Source organism: Physeter macrocephalus, chromosome 18, assembly GCF_002837175.3.
Source record: "Physeter macrocephalus isolate SW-GA chromosome 18, ASM283717v5, whole genome shotgun sequence".
NCBI classification, from domain to species: domain Eukaryota; kingdom Metazoa; phylum Chordata; class Mammalia; order Artiodactyla; family Physeteridae; genus Physeter; species Physeter macrocephalus.
Window position 1 is genome coordinate 102,166,285 of NC_041231.1, and position 17,670 is coordinate 102,183,954.

At 37.8% G+C, this 17,670-nt stretch overlaps 1 long non-coding RNA gene across 1 annotated transcript in view; it reads left to right on the forward strand.

The window, feature by feature from the left end:
* The window catches only part of LOC114484303 (uncharacterized), a 20,341-nt gene extending 3,451 nt beyond the window's left edge, over window positions 1–16,890 (forward strand). The window contains exons 2-3 of the long non-coding RNA XR_003677001.1: window positions 9,308–9,441; window positions 11,522–16,890. This is a non-coding gene — a long non-coding RNA (uncharacterized lncRNA). The remainder of the gene's footprint in view (window positions 1–9,307; window positions 9,442–11,521) is intronic.
* Window positions 16,891–17,670: the final 780 nt, after the last annotated feature.

Below are 17,670 nucleotides of genomic sequence, written 5' to 3' on the forward strand. Positions count from 1 at the left end.
AGTGGCTGTATCAATTTACATTCCCACCAGCAGTGCAAGAGGGTTCCCTTTTCTGCACACCCTCTCCAGCATTTATTGTTTCTAGAGTTTTTGATGATGGCCAATCTGACCGGTGTGAGATGATATCTCATTGTCGTTTTGATTTGCATTTCTCTAATGATTAATGATGTTGAGCATTCTTTCATGTGTTTGTTGGCGATCTGTGTATCTTCTTTGGAGAAATGTCTATTTAGTACTGCCTATTTTTGGATTGGGTTGTTTGTTTTTTTGTTATTGAGCTGCATGATTTGCTTATAAATTTTGGATATTAATCCTTTGTCAGTTGCTTCATTTGCAAATATTTTCTCCCATTCTGAGGGTTGTCTTTTGGTCTTGTTTATGGTTTCCTTTGCTGTGCAAAAGCTTTTAAGTTTCATTAGGTCCCATTTGTTTATTTTTGTTTTTATTTCCATTTCTCTGGGAGGTGGGTCAGAAACGATCTTGCTGTGATTTATGTCATAGAGTGTTCTGCCTATGTTTTCCTCTAAGAGTTTTATAGTGTCTGGCCTTACATTTAGGTCTTTAATCCATTTTGAGTTTATTTTTGTGTATGGTGTTAGGGAGTGTTCTAATTTCATTCTTTTACATGTAGCTGTCCAGTTTTCCCAGCACCACTTATTGAAGAGGTGGTCTTTTCTCCATTGTATATTCTTGCCCCTTATATCATTTTAGTTTTTCATGTTTGTATTCTTTCGCTTTTTTCCCAGAGATAGAATAACATGGGGAGGGGAGGTTTGAGAAAAGAGAACAAACACAATGAAGCTGCCAGCTGTTCCAGAAAAGAATGTTTTTATGGTACAGGAGTCCATTAGGGATTCAACAGAGGCAAGTAAACTAATTATGAGAAGCTAAACAGTCCTCCTCCCCTAAGGATGGTATTCAGTATTGACCTGCTAAAAAGATATACCCCAAACACATTCATTATTACAGAGGTTGGCACTAGCCTTGTGTCATGTGCTACCTATATGGGAGCATCAGTGCATCCAAGAACAAGCCCATCACACTGTGCAATGCAAACATGCTGAAACTGTATAACATTTGTGCCAGAACTTTTGCATCCTTATAAATCATTTCCCAGCTCTTGCTGGGGCAATGAAAAAGAAATTGCTGGCATATAAATGTAAATCATTACATATCCTCTGGAATAGAATAATAATCAAGTTGATTTACCAGCTATGCACAGTTCCCTGAGAAAGTCTGAGAGTGAGGAGTGGTTTTAATGGGGTGTAGGGTTAGCTTTTACAGAACCATGCACATATAATTCACATCATAAGCAATCAGCATTATCTATCACAACTTTCTGGGTAGAAATTGCCATCAATCCCTGGAAATATACTGGAGTGAGAAGAGCGTAGAGAATGAATTCCCCACCCCATGTCAGTATGATATCTAATATCTTCATGTCCTGTTGTGGCCAAAATAAAAATATTTGATCTATGCCAGCAGAACAGATACAAGTGGTGTGCTCACTTCTACTATTCTTATCACTATGTGTTTAAGTACTTCTCTGGAGAGAGTCAAGAGGAAACGATAGGAAAACCTCTCTGACTTTAGATTCATAGGCTTGAGAAATGATGCTGCTAGGCTTAGATGGAAAGAAATACATCTCTAAAAGCAATCAACTTCTCCACAGTTTTGGTGCCTATGCAAATCTAAATGCTCCTCTTTCCTTCTCCTCTTCCTCCTTCCCCCTTCTTCCTTTCCCAATTATTCTTCCTCTTCTTTTTCTCCTTCTTTTTCTCCTTCTCCTGTTTCTCTCCAGGACTGTGCTTTGTGTTCAATTCAATCCTAATGATGAACAGGTAAATAATTCAAGAACATGAAACATTGGCCCACCGTCAGTATTAGGATAGCTCTGTCCAAAACACAGTGACAGATGCCGTCATTCTAGAAAGCTCTAATCTGAACACTAATTCCATCAACTAAGTAACAGGGGAACTACAAAATCCTCAATATCCTAGAAATTATAAGTTTGGGCTCTCCATTTGACAAGCAGCATTGGAATGGTAGACGCAAACGTATAAAGTTTATCCACACTAGCTAGTGGAAATTCTAATTGATTCCCTTTCCAGAAAAAGAAGGATATTATTATTATAGACCAATGAACAAAATTATTTTATGGATAAAAAAGCAATCTGAGAGGTGCAATCTTATAAACACAGTTTACAACTGTGCTCAGAAATCTACATTTTATACTCCCTTCCTAGAAATACATATATTTACTTATTTGTTTCCTGAAATTCAGTCATCAATTCAACAAAGCAGTAAAAATAATTCATAGGCTTTATGGATGTTTGAAGGGCCTGTGACCAATTCACCCCCAAACTCAACTATCTTATTTGTGTGCATCACCTTTAACAGGTTTGGTGAACTCACTTTTTAAAAAATCTTTTCTCCTAATTATATTCTCTGGCATTTTTAGTAACACTCATGGATTTTCTCTATCTATCTATCTATCTATCTATCTGTATATATACATACACATATATAAATGTACCCATGAACATATAAACATTTATAAGTTTTTATTACCTTTATTATTGTTGTTATTATTAAACACTCTTAAATACAATTCCATTATTAGACTTGTGAATCATTTGTTAGAATAGTTAATACCTAACGTTGTTGTTTCCATGCCGAGATACAAGCATACAGTAGCATTGTCCATTAACATTTATTTCTGTGTAATTAGATAATGTGTAATTAGATGAAGTGGCATACTTCCTGAAAGCAATTAATTAAACTTTTTAGAGAGTAGGATATTTATTAGTTCTGGTCATGGCTCTAAAAATATCTGCTGAGGTGGTTTTATAGGCAAATAAATCTTAAAGTCTTTCTCTTAGGACAGCTTCTATGGTATGTGGCAAATGTTATAATAACCCCACTTTCCACAATTTTTCATGAGGAAAAATCCAAAAACCTTAAAATAGTCCATGAAAAAGACATTCACTGCAGTATTGTTTTTGGTAATGAAAATTTTGAAACTGTCTCAACGCCAGATGGAAATAATTATGACTTATCATATTCAATAAATATACACCATCTGAAAGAGTTTCACAATACTCCTTTTGAGAACCCGATGGTAACTGGGAAAAGAAAGCTGGTGATACAACTATGAAGAATAAGAGCAACAAGTAAAAGTATATTTTTGCTACATTACACACGCCTATAGTCAAAAACTGCACAAATGGCAGGGAAAGTAGTAGATTCATTACAACTGGTAGTTTTTACAGCTTTGAGCTCCATCATTTTTAGTCTAATATATATATATATATATATATGTATATATATATATACAATAAAAACTATTTAACTATTATATATTACATTAGAATATGTAATACATATATATTATGGTATTATATATAATACATATAATACATTATATATTGTGTAACTTATTATAATAAAAACTATTTCAGAATACCAGGGCATTCATTTTTGCAGTATGTTATGACACTAACGTGGCATTTCTTTTTTTTTTTTTTAACTAATTTATTTATTTATTTATTTATTTATTTATTTATTTATGGCTGCATAGGTTCTTTGTTGCTGCATGCGGGCTTTCTCTAGTTGTGGCAAGCGGGGGCTACTCTTCGTTGCGGTGCGCGGGCTTCTCTTTGCGGTGGCTTCTCGTTGTGGAGCACGAGCTCTAGGCATGCGGGCTTCAGGGGTTGTGGCATGTGGGCTCAGTAGTTGTGGCATGCAGGCTCAGTAGTTGTGGGTCGCGGGCTCTAGAGTGCAGGCTCAGTGTTGTGGCACGCAGGCTTAGCAGCTCCACAGCATTTGGGATCTTCCCAGACCAGGGATCGAACCCGTGTCCCCTGCGTTGGCAGGCAGATTCCTAACCACTGCACCACCAGGGAAGTCACTTATCATGGCATTTCTTTAGTATACTTCAGAGGCCAATATCTTCTTGAGCTCATACAGTTTTATCCTTCAAATGCAGTTTTAATAGATGAAGTTGTACTTCCTTTCCTTTGTCTGCTCTGGCCTTTATGCTTAGCAGCAGATTCCTTCTGTATTGGGAGTTCGAACAAATCACTTCATCTCCTCACCCCCACCCCCCTTCCGCAGAGATTTCAAGGTATTTGGTAAAAGAAAAGCAGCCTCTCTCAGCACATGCTTGGTGCCGGTGTTAGCCTTCTGCTTGCTGTATAATAGATTACCGCACACTGAGGGGCTTGAAACACGCACGTTTAGCCCGTCACAGTTTCCCCAGGTCTTGAGTTTGGGCCTAGGTTAGGTAGCCTCCGGTCCAGGGTCTCTTCAGGTTGAAATCAAGGTGTCCAGTGGTGCTGCCATTTCACCTGAGGCTCAGGGTCCTCTTCAAAGCCCACTCAGATTGCTTGAAGATTTGTAGTTGTAAGACTGCAGCCCCTACTCTCTTGTCAGTCATCAGCCTCAGGCCGTTTTTAGCTCCTACCATTCCCTGCCCCATGACCCTCACTTTCCTCCTTCAAGACCAGCAGGCGAAATTCTCCCCCATCCTCACTAACTGAGTCTTATATAACATAATGGTGTCATGAGAGAGACTATCCCACCATCTTGCTCATATAAGGTAACCTAATAATCATATTTGCTGAAGGGGAGGGGATTCATGGGGCAAGTACACCAGCAGGTGGGAATCTCGGGGGCTGTCTCAGAATTCTCCTTACCACAATACTCCTACCTAGGCTGGAAGAAGAACAGAGACCTTAAGAACTTTCTTTTCCTTCTAAGAGAAAGAAATTATTACATAAGTTATAAAATTTATAAATCAGAAAATTAAATATAGTCTTGATTTCTACAGAGCAAAGAGGAACAGAAATATAGAATATTTTTTAATAAAGAAGTGTAACATCTTTCTGTGATTTGTGGGAAGGCTGATGTTCCCCTAGTGAAAAACTAATGCCAGATTTCATTTTTATGAAGAATTTTTTAAAATTGACGTGTAGTTGATTTACAGTGTTGGTTAGTTTCTTTGTATAGCAAAGTGATTCAGTTTATATACACACATATAATATATATAAGGTATTTTTCATATTCTTTTCCATTATGGTTTACCACAGGATATTGAATAGAGTTCCCTGTGCTCTGCAGTAGGCCCTTGTTGTTTATCCAGCCTGTATGTCATAGTTTACATCTGCTCACCCCAAACTCCCCCTCTAACCCTGCCACACTCCCCCACCTTGGCAACCACAAGTCTGTTCTCCACGTCTGTGAGTCTGTTTCTGTTACATAGATAAATTCATTTGTGTCATATTTTAGATTCCACATATACGTGATATATGATATTTTTCTTTCTCTGTCTGACTTACTTCACTTAGTATGATAGTCTCTAGGCCCATCCATGTAGGTGCAAATGGCATTATTTCGTTCATTTTTATGGCTGAGTAATATTCCATTGTATATATGTACCACATCTTCTTTATCCAAAGAATATTTTTAATTAAAGATATTAAATTGCTAAGAAGATGATGTCTTATAAAAAAGGAATTGTTATTCTCTGTCTTCAGTATCATAGGCTGTAATCTGCTTGCATTTCGTTATGGGTGAGTGTTCCCGATCAGGTATATTTCCAGGGTAGCATCTGCAAAATATGGCAGATGTGATAGCAGTTAAGAGTACACCCAAACAAAAAATACATTCTGCTTCCCTTAAGCTGTACTATAATACAGAGTTTGTTAATATTTCTTTGCTAGCCCATTTTACTCTTGAAGCATGCCGAGTTCAGCAGCCCCATGGGGACACTCATCAAACAGGTAGTTTACCTACTTTCTTCCACTGTGCAGTTGAGGTCAGGAAAGTTGATAGGTTAACTGCGTTTCCTGAGGCTTCATGACTGATCAGTGATATAACTGGGATTATAATTCAGCCTATTACCCTTCGCTGGTGTGTCCAGAGCCACCATAAAGGAGAAGTTGAGCACTATACTATAAGTTTGAGTTATGAAAGGAATCTGAAAAAAACTGAAGCAATGATATGAACTTCTGGCTAATTTCCCCAATAGCATCTTTGGGGAAAATCAGGTCATACCATCAACTTATCCTCCATGAATTTACTGAGTCTTTAGACACAAACACAGATACATATGGATGCTTAATGTTCCCAGCTATCAAGTTTACTATTTTAATCTCCATTTAGGAACATGATTTTGCAAATCTGTTCTAGAATTGACTAAACAGTTTTTCCAAGTTGACTTCTTCCAAAGACAGTAGCCCAACATCTGTACCCTTTGAGCAATGCAGCATCATTTAGGATAATTACTTGCCTCTCTGTGGGTTTCTAACAAACACCCTACACATTTGAAACACCAAAAGCTTCAAACCCTTTCAGCTCATCTCTCTGCTAATGGAAATTTTAGCCTGACCCCCGTAGGGACTGACTAACACCAAATAAATATTTTGGAAGTTATCATTTATTCATTTATTTTTGCTTCACTGCATGAAGTTTTCATTGTTTGGCAGGTATTTATATTTTCCAAAAGCAAATTAAAGCAGAGTTCCATTGGATAAAGGGAAATAAGCATTTCCTTTCAGGAGTTAGCCAATGCTTTCTCAAAATGTTTCTTCTGAGTATGAGTGGCATTCATCTTTTTATTTATTAATTTATCATTGTTCTTTTTATGCTGTTGATTTTAGATGGGAGATAACTGTGCTTTTATTTTTTTAATTCTTGGATTTTCCTCTTCCTGCCAGTAAATTCCTTCAAAAAATCTCTAGAGAAATTCTAATATCTTGGCATATAGTGGTAGATCTTGGTATATAATTATTTTCAACCATGATTAAATAACAACACCAAGTCAAATTGTTATATAAAGGTCATTATGAAATATTGTGTTAAGGAAGATTCTGGAAATGTAGATTAAAAATAAAATATTCAGCTCATCTACAACTAATTAATGGCTTAGGCTGTAGCCTCATCAAGCATCGAAGAGATGAGATAGTCCACAAGCTTAGTTAACCATTTCCGTCACCCTGAGAGTGTGCTGTGTTACAGATTTATCCATCTCTGGCCACCCTGAGATTTAGGTTCAGTAGATCTGAAAGTTTTCATGATCCTTGTTAATTCTGGACATCATTGGGTTAGATGAATTTTTTCACTGTTTTCGTCTCTGAAGACATCTGTGAAGATTTTTATTTCAAATGTTTTTCTTCTTGAGATATATTTTACAGAAATGGAGAAATTAGAAGAGATTTACCATTATTTGCTATAAATAAAAGAATCACCAATAGTGTGCAGACCCTAATGAGAGATATTATCTATTTAATTTCACTAACATTCCTCAAGAGAAAATAGAAAATCTGCAAACTCTAACTGCAAATAGCACTTATGCAAGTATGTTTTTAGCCTACCATCTGCCTATCTATCTATCTGTCTATCTATCTATCTATCTTCTATGTATCTGTCTATCTGTCTATCTGTCTATCTCATCTGTTTGCCTAAAATTTGATTTGGGTTACCTTTCCAATAATGCTTCTTAAATAGAGGACATGTAAGCCCATTTTTATAAGCATTTATATTTCTTTGATTTATTGATTTCCTAAAATCAGAAAAATACCATCAGCAATCCATCAATGTGGATTTCTTACCTTCAACACTGTCCAACTTACATTAGTTCCTTTTAGTTGTAAAGAGTGCTTGAGTTTGGTGACCTTACACAGACTAATTATTTTATCCTAGAACATAGAGTTTCAAAAAGAAACACACACACACACAAACATATAATAGCAGAAATTCTCTCAGCCACCTAAACAGACTAGTCTTTATATTGGTGTGATACTTATCTCTGTGAGTGATACAGCTTTGGAAGTGAATCTTCTGAGAAATGAAAACAAGGAAATGGGTAAAAAGTATTTCAGAGGGTATCTTATCTATGCTACCCTAATGCTTCATGCTAAGAAGTATGTATGGAGTAATTATAATTTCTGTTCAGAGTTTTCTTAATTGGCATTACCCAGATATACATAATTGACTGAAAGTCTGACCTTGTGCACACTAGTGAACTTGTTCTCCAGAGAAGAAAACTGATAACAGCCATTTTTGTCGTCAGACGGTGAAGAAATGTGACAATCTGGGAACTGGTTTTAGGGCCCCATCTGCTAAACCAGAGAGAAATCAAGATTTTACAGTTCTATAAATATTTTAGTGTATCCCATCATTTATGAACTGTGGCAGCTATCATAAAACGTCCCTGACTTTTGTTACAACTGCATATAAGGCCAGAAAATTGCATCTCGTGGTAAACCATAAAAACCTAAGTAAAAGCACCATTCCTTTCAGTATATTCTAAAAATATACAACCTCCCTGTCAGTACATGGCAGAGTAGTTACCATCCCAGGATGCCTGTTTCTTTCTCATTTTTTAAATCTGATCTTACCCTGGTCTTTTCAAGCCCTTTTGTATTTCAGTATCTTTTTACGTTTCATAAATAATGGCCATCGCCATATAACAGCTGAAATAGATTTTACTCTGTCACAGTACACTGTAAGCAAGAGACACTGGACAATGATAATGCTGCCACCCAATAAGCTTTCATTCTTGATTCAGTGTCTAATTGCTCAAGATGGCATTCTCATTTTGTCTCTACTGAGTTTCTTTAGTTCATGATCAGAATAGCTTAATTAAGAAATGGTCAGCAGATTTATAAGAGGCAGCTACTCCTAAGGAACTAGAAACAAAAAAATACAAATAGAACTGACTTGACAGTGAGATTAAAATAGCAATTTGTAGTTGCTTCATCCCGCTTTTCCATACACTCTTGTTTTCTGACTTTTAAAATTGTTTTATGATGCTTGTCATATTTTAACTCTTAAATATGTTTTGATTCTTCTGATGGCTTCTCAAACATGTAACTGCTGTGAGGATCGAGGGTCGTGTAACATTTCAAGGAGGACAAACTATTCATATTGGCATCATTTGATCAGACAGCAGAATGTTTTTCTTATTACTGGACTATGAATTGATAGCCTAACTAAAGTCAACAAGGTAATAGATCCCAGGGTTTGCAGTCATCTGTAGGAATCTGAGAGGTCTCATTGTATTCTGATGTACATGCGATTCTATATGGATTGTATCTGGGGGTATTGGGCAATAATGTTACCCTTTGCACTTCATTTCTTACACACAAATGAACATATGATTCTAAATGTCTAAATCTGCCTGAACATTTATCATATAAGTCAAATCTTTCTCAGCATATGTTTTAATGTTATTTCCAACCCCCTAAAATCCATCCTTCCACTCTTGTTTTCCTCCCTATAAATAAGCCATTTTCATTTGCAGTGAACAATGCCAGGCTAATCCCTGGGATGGGAATGTGCATTTGAGACAACGTGAAGGTGATTTATGGACCATGAATATAGTTTGGGAACACCAAGATCCATGATGTACTGCCCTGTGTGCCTGTGTTCTCAGACGTAAGTGGTGAAAATTAAGTCATATCCTGGACCTTTCTCCTATACTCTGCAGACCCCAGCTCTGACCTGGGGAAAAAAACATTCAGACACAGACAATCTGAGCAGTGGAAGAATAAACAAAACTCCAGGAACATTCTAGAGGTACCTGCGGGACCTCTGTAGAAGGATGAGCGCCTTATTGGTGTGGGTCCGAGACCCCTACTGCCCAGTGCTGAAGCTCCTTTCTGGTGCTACAGAACTCCACCCAATAGAAACAGGCATTAAAAGATGTCATATTCCTGAATCTTTAATGGCAGTGACCGGGGGAGGCAATGAAAATTTGTGATCAAGAAACTGGTTGTTTGGAACATTTAACCCAAAGTTTTCAGCATACACTGACCTGTAAACATGCTGTAGAACAAAATGCAAAAGTAAGAGAAGGATAAGGGCTGAAAGCCATAGTGATGAGAAGGACTTATCTTGATTAGGAAAGGTAACACACACATGACAGTCTTGTGAAACAGCCTTGAAAGCTTTGCCCCTTGCTATCCAAGATGAATTGATTTAATATCTTAAATCCTTAATTTTCTCTTTTGTAAAATGGGCTTCTCTGAGCTCCCATTATAGTGTACTGGCAGGACCATCGTACTTGTTAAATATTTTGAATAATGTCCCTGTCTACTCATAGTTTTTGTGAGAATCAAAGTATATAAGATGACTCTTAGCACCGTGCCTGAAGCAGAGTTAAGGACTCAAAATAACTTAGCTCTTGTTATTATCACTATATCAGTGTGTCTGACACATAGTAGGTGCTCAGTAGATTTTGGTTGAATTGAATTAAATTGAACAGAGATGTATAGAAGTATTATGTAGGGATATCTTTCTGCTCATTAAAAACAGTCCTGGATGGGGACATTTCTACTTATACTAAAAGAGGAATGAACTGAATGAATATCTAGTAATGCAGATGTGATACTAAGCACGTCTGGTGTTTACCTTCTAAAATTCTCATATGAATGCTGTAAGTTAGGCATTTTTCCACTTCACTGATAATGACATTAAATTTCAGAGAGGTAAATTAACTTGCTTGTGGTTACATCACTGAATGGCAAAGCTGGGATTGGAACTCAGGTTACCTGGCTGCAAACCAAAAGGCAAAGGGGAAAGACAATAGCAGACTGAAGAAATGTAAAAGCTCCTGAGTCAGCGTCCTATCTGTCACGATAGAAAAACAACATTAAAATGCTGAGTAATTAAAATGGTACACATCTTACTGTTTTACCTAAAAATTCCTAAAACTCTCTTAAAGTGTTAGGATTTGTGAATCTTTTAAGTTCTGTAATCTTAAAAAATAAGTTCTGGGCTTCCCTGGTGGTGCAGTGGTTGAGAGCCCGCCTGCCGATGCAGGGAGTGAGAGGCCCGCGTACCGCAAAAAAAAAAAAAAAAAAAAAAAAAAATAAGTTCTATCTTTAGAGATCAGCAGCTAGTTGAGTTGTGCTCAATTTGTGCTCTTCCCCTCGACACCACGTCCCGGTGGGGATGGGGCGTACGGTTGTGGTGTCACTGCAAGCTCCCTGTGCGTTCTGGGGAAGGAATTCTCAGCTGCTCCCACACAAGCGAACGGGAGCACGTGCCGGAGCATCCCGCTGGTACGTCTTCAGTTTGTCACAGTGGAGCTGAACGTTATGTAAGATCTTCCCTGTTGTCAGGGTGTGTCGTTGCTCACGTTGTTTCACTAGAATTAAGACCAAGGAGTAGAAATGATAAGGAAGTAGGTTTAAGTTCTATAAAATAAAGAGCGTTCCAACCATTAGAGCAGTTGTAGAGTATCACCTGCTCTAGAAGAGATTTTAGCAATGGCAAGGAAATTAAACAGGTGACGTCTAGTTTGCCTTTTGACTGGAAATGCTATGATTCTCTGGGAGAAGGAATCCCTAAAGCAGATGTTTTTCTTTAATTGATAATCTTTAATTCTATTGACAATCACACCTTTAAAAGAGAAAATGAAGTCTTTTAAAGTAAAAGAGAGGTCTGGTCACAGAGAAAGTAATTCAGTCCTGTAACCTGGACTCACTGTGCGCCTTGTGTGTTTTGGTTCCAGCCTTGTGAACCACACAGAACAGTGGGATCTAGTCGTAGACGGTGAATCTGGTCGACTCGAACTATACGTACAAATAAATGTCTGAAAAATTTGAAAGTTAGGACATTCCAAGGCTGCAAGGGAGGGGGGAAATCTTAATCAAAGTGGACTCTGACGTATTTCTGAGATCCCTTCATACACTGTGCCTTTTATCATCACCCTTGGTTGGCTGCCGTTGTCAAATCTGAGTGCTGACAAGACTGGCCTTAAGAGAAAGAGCTCCAAGTTCCATGTCCCAGCTGCCCATGTGCATCGGAAGGCACAAACCCTCCTCTCTCTCGTCAGTTACAAGTTTACTGTGGGCCTGATAGAATGACCGTGGACTCTGGGAATTCATTTCCGAAGCAGGAAGTGAGACCAGGAGGAAGCACAACAAAGCTGATGCATGTCGTGGTAACTAAATCCATGTCTGGGTTTAATCAGAGGACACTGGTGAGTCATGACTAGGAGAGCAGGGCTCCTCACGGCAGTAACAGCAGCAGAAGCGCACATCAAAATGCAGCATCCATGCTTGACTTCCTGCTCTCCATTGTTCCACAGACATTCTTAGACGGAGAGGAGAAGATGCAGCAGAGATGGCTGATGCTTTAAGTCCTTGTTTTCACGTTCCACAGCTTTCACAGAAGTGCATGCCTCCAAGCCACAAAGACAGGACAGCACAATAGTATTTACCCAAAGAGCAACGACCTTGATGGCTTTGGACCCACGATATTGATGCTTGTCTGTAGCCTCCTGCTCCAGCAGCTCTGTGATTAGACCTATGGGAGACGCTGTGTTTCCCCCTTGTCCATGTTGGCATCTTGCCTGGCTGAGGGGGCATCCCTCCCTCATGTGTGTTATCTCTCTCCCCAAGATCTCAAGGGGACTCCAAGGCAACTTTGCCTGGGGCTTTGCATTTTGAAAGTCTGCCCCTGGAAAACGTTATCTTTCTGTGGCACATGGGCCTCTGTGGGAAGTGTTCGTCTAAGGAAAGCAAGTAATTCTTATTCATCACAGAATGCTGCCTAACATACAAACTATGAAGTGTATTTCAGGCAAATTACTGTACATGGAGTTACAGAAGGAAAGTTAAAGCTAACATTCCAAAACTACAAGCAGGAGACTACATCTAGTGTTACTGTTCTAAAAGAACACAAGTGGAATAGAGGCTAGAAAAATGGCCATGTTAATTTCTAGGCCATTTTTCTATTCCATGAACTAAATCTGTAATTAACATCAATTTATACGGAGCAGGTTTTGGTATTTGGAATACTATTATTTGGCAAACAGCCTATTGTCATGTCCTTACTCAAAATGAAGTTTTTGTACCACTTTTGAATTTAGCCATAAATTTTAAATTATTTCCCTCATTGCTTCATTTGGGATTTGAAATTTGAATTATTAGAGCTTTAAAATCTATTTAAATGTAGATATATTCTTATAGTTTCCTTTATTTTCCATGTTCATTAATACCTCAGTGGTTTCCTATAATCAGAAAAAAAGCATCATTGGTGGCTTAGGTAAATTGGTAATTTTATTTAGTATTTCCTAATAATAAAAATTAATATATAACATTTAATAAATGTTCACCCAAGAGAGCCTGTAATTCTATACCCCCAGTATAATGGGACGGACTAAAGGAGGCATTTCTTTCCTCCACTCTGAGACAAAATGCAGTCCCTCATCATTAATAAAAAAGTTTAAAACAACAAATCTAAAAGTCAGTTCTTGATCAAAATCAATTGTGAGGAGAATTAGCCCTTCAAATGACTGGTGACGGGTCACTTAGCAATCCCCAGCTCAACGGGCAGTTTTTGTTCACAATTTAGGGCAGCAGTTCTGTTCTTCTTAACAGGACATTCAGTTCTGGAAGAAGAATGCCAATGCAAGTCCTAAGTAGGAGACCGTACTGCTTGTTCTTCTTGTGCAATAAAAGGGATCGTCCTGTGGCTAGAGAAGGTGATTCTGAACAGGTGTCTCCTGGACATTTGAAAGATGGCAACTTTTCTGCTCTGTGAACTTTTCATAAGCTCTTTGACATATAGATGTTTGCAGAGCTATTTGTTTTTCCTGGTTATACTATTTCTTGTGTGGATCAACATGTTGACACGAGGAAAGCAACCGGATCATGTAATTGCATCCAGAACAGATACTCCTGTGAGCCCCCCTAGCTGGCATGAGTTTACAGCATCCAATTTACACTACCTAAAGGAGGACCACCTTACTTCAAAGGGAAATAGAGAATGTTTTACTTTAGATATAGTTCTCAAAACAAGACTTGGTGTATCAACAGAAATTAGAGATGGAGAGGGAATATTAAAAAGTTTCCTTTGCCTGTTCGCATTTGTTCTTTACCTTTAGTTCCTTTTTTTCATTGCAGACTTAAGTAACACAATGGGAAATGATCCTGATCTCCTATGAAACTATAAATGCGCTGCAAGCCCTCGAACAAAAAGGAAAGAAAAGAGTATCAGAGGAAAGGGTTTTAAGTTAAGGAATCGATTTTGCTGTGGTGGAAAAAAATAGTTTTGTGTTCAGGAAGCTTCTGTTCTTGTCCATAATGCTGTCAGTGGTCCTTCATGCTCTTGCTAATATCCCAGTGAAGAATCACCGGGTGGCAGCGAGCACCATTAACCTAATGACTTGGAGTGCTTTGCCCTGGGCCACAATTCCCATTCTTACGTTCTCAGGACATAATTTGGTTTAGCCATGACTGAATTTCTTTAGAGGCTTGAGCCCAGGGGCCTCCACAATAATTCCCATGTCCACAGCACCATGTTGCTGGTAAAAAAAGCATCCAGGGATAGCCAACAGACGTGCTCTACTTTATTAATAAAACTTTAGACTGAGTGCCACTGACGGTTTTGTTCCACAACTGCTCCCTCCAGTAGGTATTTCTACACTTAATAATTAGATCTGTCATTGAACTATAAAATAAATAAATAGCTAATAACAGTTTTACCATCTCATTTTTGTGTTGGGGGTACAGCAAAAGAACAAAACTTCACAGTTGTAAACATTTACATTTTGAAGTAACTCATAGAAGAGTTTCTTACGTGCCACTAACATGCTGGCAGTAACAATATCTGTGCTTTTATTTTGTATTATACTGTTTACGTTCAACTTGTCACTTTATCAGTGCCTTGGCCTGAGAGTAAATGATTCCAAATCCGCATTCCCTTAGACGATGCACAGAACTTTTGAGAACGGCTTTCACATTCTGACAAACTTGCAATTTTATTTAAACAAATTCTTCTCCTCCAGTTCCCTACAGAGCAGCTTTTGTGCCCTTTTGTTTTTCGTAGTGGACATAGTGCAGATCTCCAGTTACGTCCCAGTGGACCACCCACCACAAGCGGGTTTTGTCCCGCTCGCTCGCACAGCAGCACCGCCAGTCTCATGCCTCCTGGAGACTGGAGAGAGGGCTTTTTCTCAGCCCCAGTCTCCGCTGGCCCTGCGTCTGTGCTTTTCCGGACATGGAACAAGCTAATCAATTACCCCAAACCACTTAGGAGTAAATACATTGTCTAACAGAATAATTGTTAGGTGGTAAAAGAAAACATCATAATGTTCTTTTGGATAGGAAGTTGACAGCTTCCAGACAAATGTAGAGCTCTGTCAGGATGTGAAATTGTAGTAATGAAACAAGCAACGTACCTTTGACAAGAAGCAACTAAATACAATAGGGCAGATGATTCCAAGTACTCTCATGAATCTCCGAGTATTTACAGTCAATCCCTTAAAGTTAGCACTTCTTTTGTAATCTTCTGAAATAGATCATTTGGTTAGTAAAGCTTCTTGTGAGTAATGCAGCATTTGAAAGCACTATTTATATATGGCTTGATGTAACATATCTCAAGGTAAATTGTGGATTGAAAATAAATACATTGTTTTGGGTAAATGATGTAGGTTCTGACTCTTTGCTTTAAATTCTTTTCCCAGGTAAGTCTGGTTTACATGAGTATGATTTCTGGAATGATGTCCTACTCTGTATTCCAATTTCTTCTTGGTACTTTTCCTGCAAAAATAAGGATAATTCCTTAAATTTCAGTAAGTCAGATGCTATTTCAATTGGTATGTAAAAGTACTTTGAAAATATATCCCCATTGTTATAGTTACCACTTACCATAAATTTGTAGCTCAAATTTTTGAAAAATGAACAGCCCCTAAAATGTTATGGGTTAATGGAATAGCAGAATAAAAAGTAAAAGAATCAAATTGTTTCAGCTTATAAGTTTGCCTTCACTAACATTAGACCGAATTGTTCTTTTTTTCATCAATAGAAATATACGTAACCCTGGGTTTGTATTTCAGCACAAAAATATGGAAAGAATTTTGGTTTTATGTATGAAAAATATTTTAGCTCTTTCAAATATATATTATTTAGGATGCGATAAAAATATTAGTAGCTTCTTAAAACAATGGGTAACAAAGAACCATAGTTAAAGATAAACATAAAAATGTGTTAGCTGACTTCAACCATTCCTGCTTTCCATTATGACTCAAGAAGCAATTTTATTCCTTAGTAATTGGATCATTTTGAATCATACACCCACAATTAGGATGAAAAATATGAGATTATTAAATTCATGCTCTTTTTATGGATCAGAATTAAGTATTACTATTATGCATAATAGAGACAAACTGATACCCTAATACGCTTCCTCCTACTCCCATGATTCTACAATCTGCTCACCTCCAACACCACGTGCACACACAGACACACACACACACCCCCCCACACACTCCAGGATCAGGATTGTTTGATCAGTTTTTGATCAGAACTGATGAGTTTTTTATCTTGCAGTGTTTGAAGGCATTTATTGTGGGACAGTTTTTTAAAAAGCTGGTGTTTTGTAGTTTGGAAAGAACTGATGGTAACAGTATGCCTTCACACATACACGCAAGTCCAGTTCCACTATTGAGTTCCATGATTTTATCACCACTTAGGGAACCATCAAAATAAGTTCTTACCCATTCTTTATGTAAAATTGAAATATAAAAAATATATGGAAATGTACATGAATCATAACTGTATAGACAGATGGAATATAAAGCCAGCAGCCAGATAAAGAAATAGAATGAACCCAAAGTTTTCCTTACGCTCAGTATTTTCCATAAGGGTAGTCATTATCCTGAGTTCTAACACCATAAATTCGCTTTTGCCTGTTTTGTGAACTTTATATAAACGGAAAATTTCCTAATGTGCACTTTTTGTTTAAAGCATCTTTTGCTCAATCTGTTGTTTGGGGGATCCATCCATGTTGTTGCATATAGCAATCGTCAACTCTTTCTCGATGCTCTGATAGTATTCCATTCCATAATAATATAACAATTTATCTGTTCTACTTTGGGGCAGTTTTCATCTTGAGCTAATCAAAATCCTGCTGCCGTGAGATTTTATACAGACATCTCTGGTTGATTATGTATCAGATGAATATCTAGGAGTGGAATTGCTGAATCCTACAGTGCTCCGTATAGTCACTTTTAGTAGATGCTGCAAGTGTTCCGCAGAACGGCTGTGCCGATATCCACTCCCGTCTTCAGCCCCTGAGCGTTCCGGAAGTCCTCACCAGCACCGATGATCTGACTGCTCGTTTTAGCCAGTGTGACATATGCGCAGTGGTATTACGTTGTGTTTTGAAGTGTTTCCTTCAAAGCTAGTAAACTGATGATTTAAACAATATTTTTTGGCAGTTTTTTAAATCGTTTTTATGGTAAAGTGCCCCTTCAAGTATTTTGCCATCTTTCTGTTGGACTGTGGGGTCTCTTTCCTGTTGACCTGTAGGAGTTTGTTATAGAGTCAGAGTATGAGTCCTTTACTGGGGATAAACACTTCAAATATAGTCTCCCTCTCTTGGGCTTGCATTTCCCCTCTCTTAATAGTGGCTTATGAGAACAAATAATTCTTAACTTTGAAGTACTCCAGTGGCTCATATTTTCCCTTCAGAGTTAGGAGTTCCCATGTCTTGTTTGAGAAATCTTCGCTAAATCAAATATCACGAAGACAGTCTTTTATCTTTTCTACTAGAACTTGTATTGCTTTACCTATCACATTAAGACCTAGAATCTACAGTGTATATTTGTGAGATAAGGATTAAGATGCATCATTTTTCCATATGCTCTCTAAT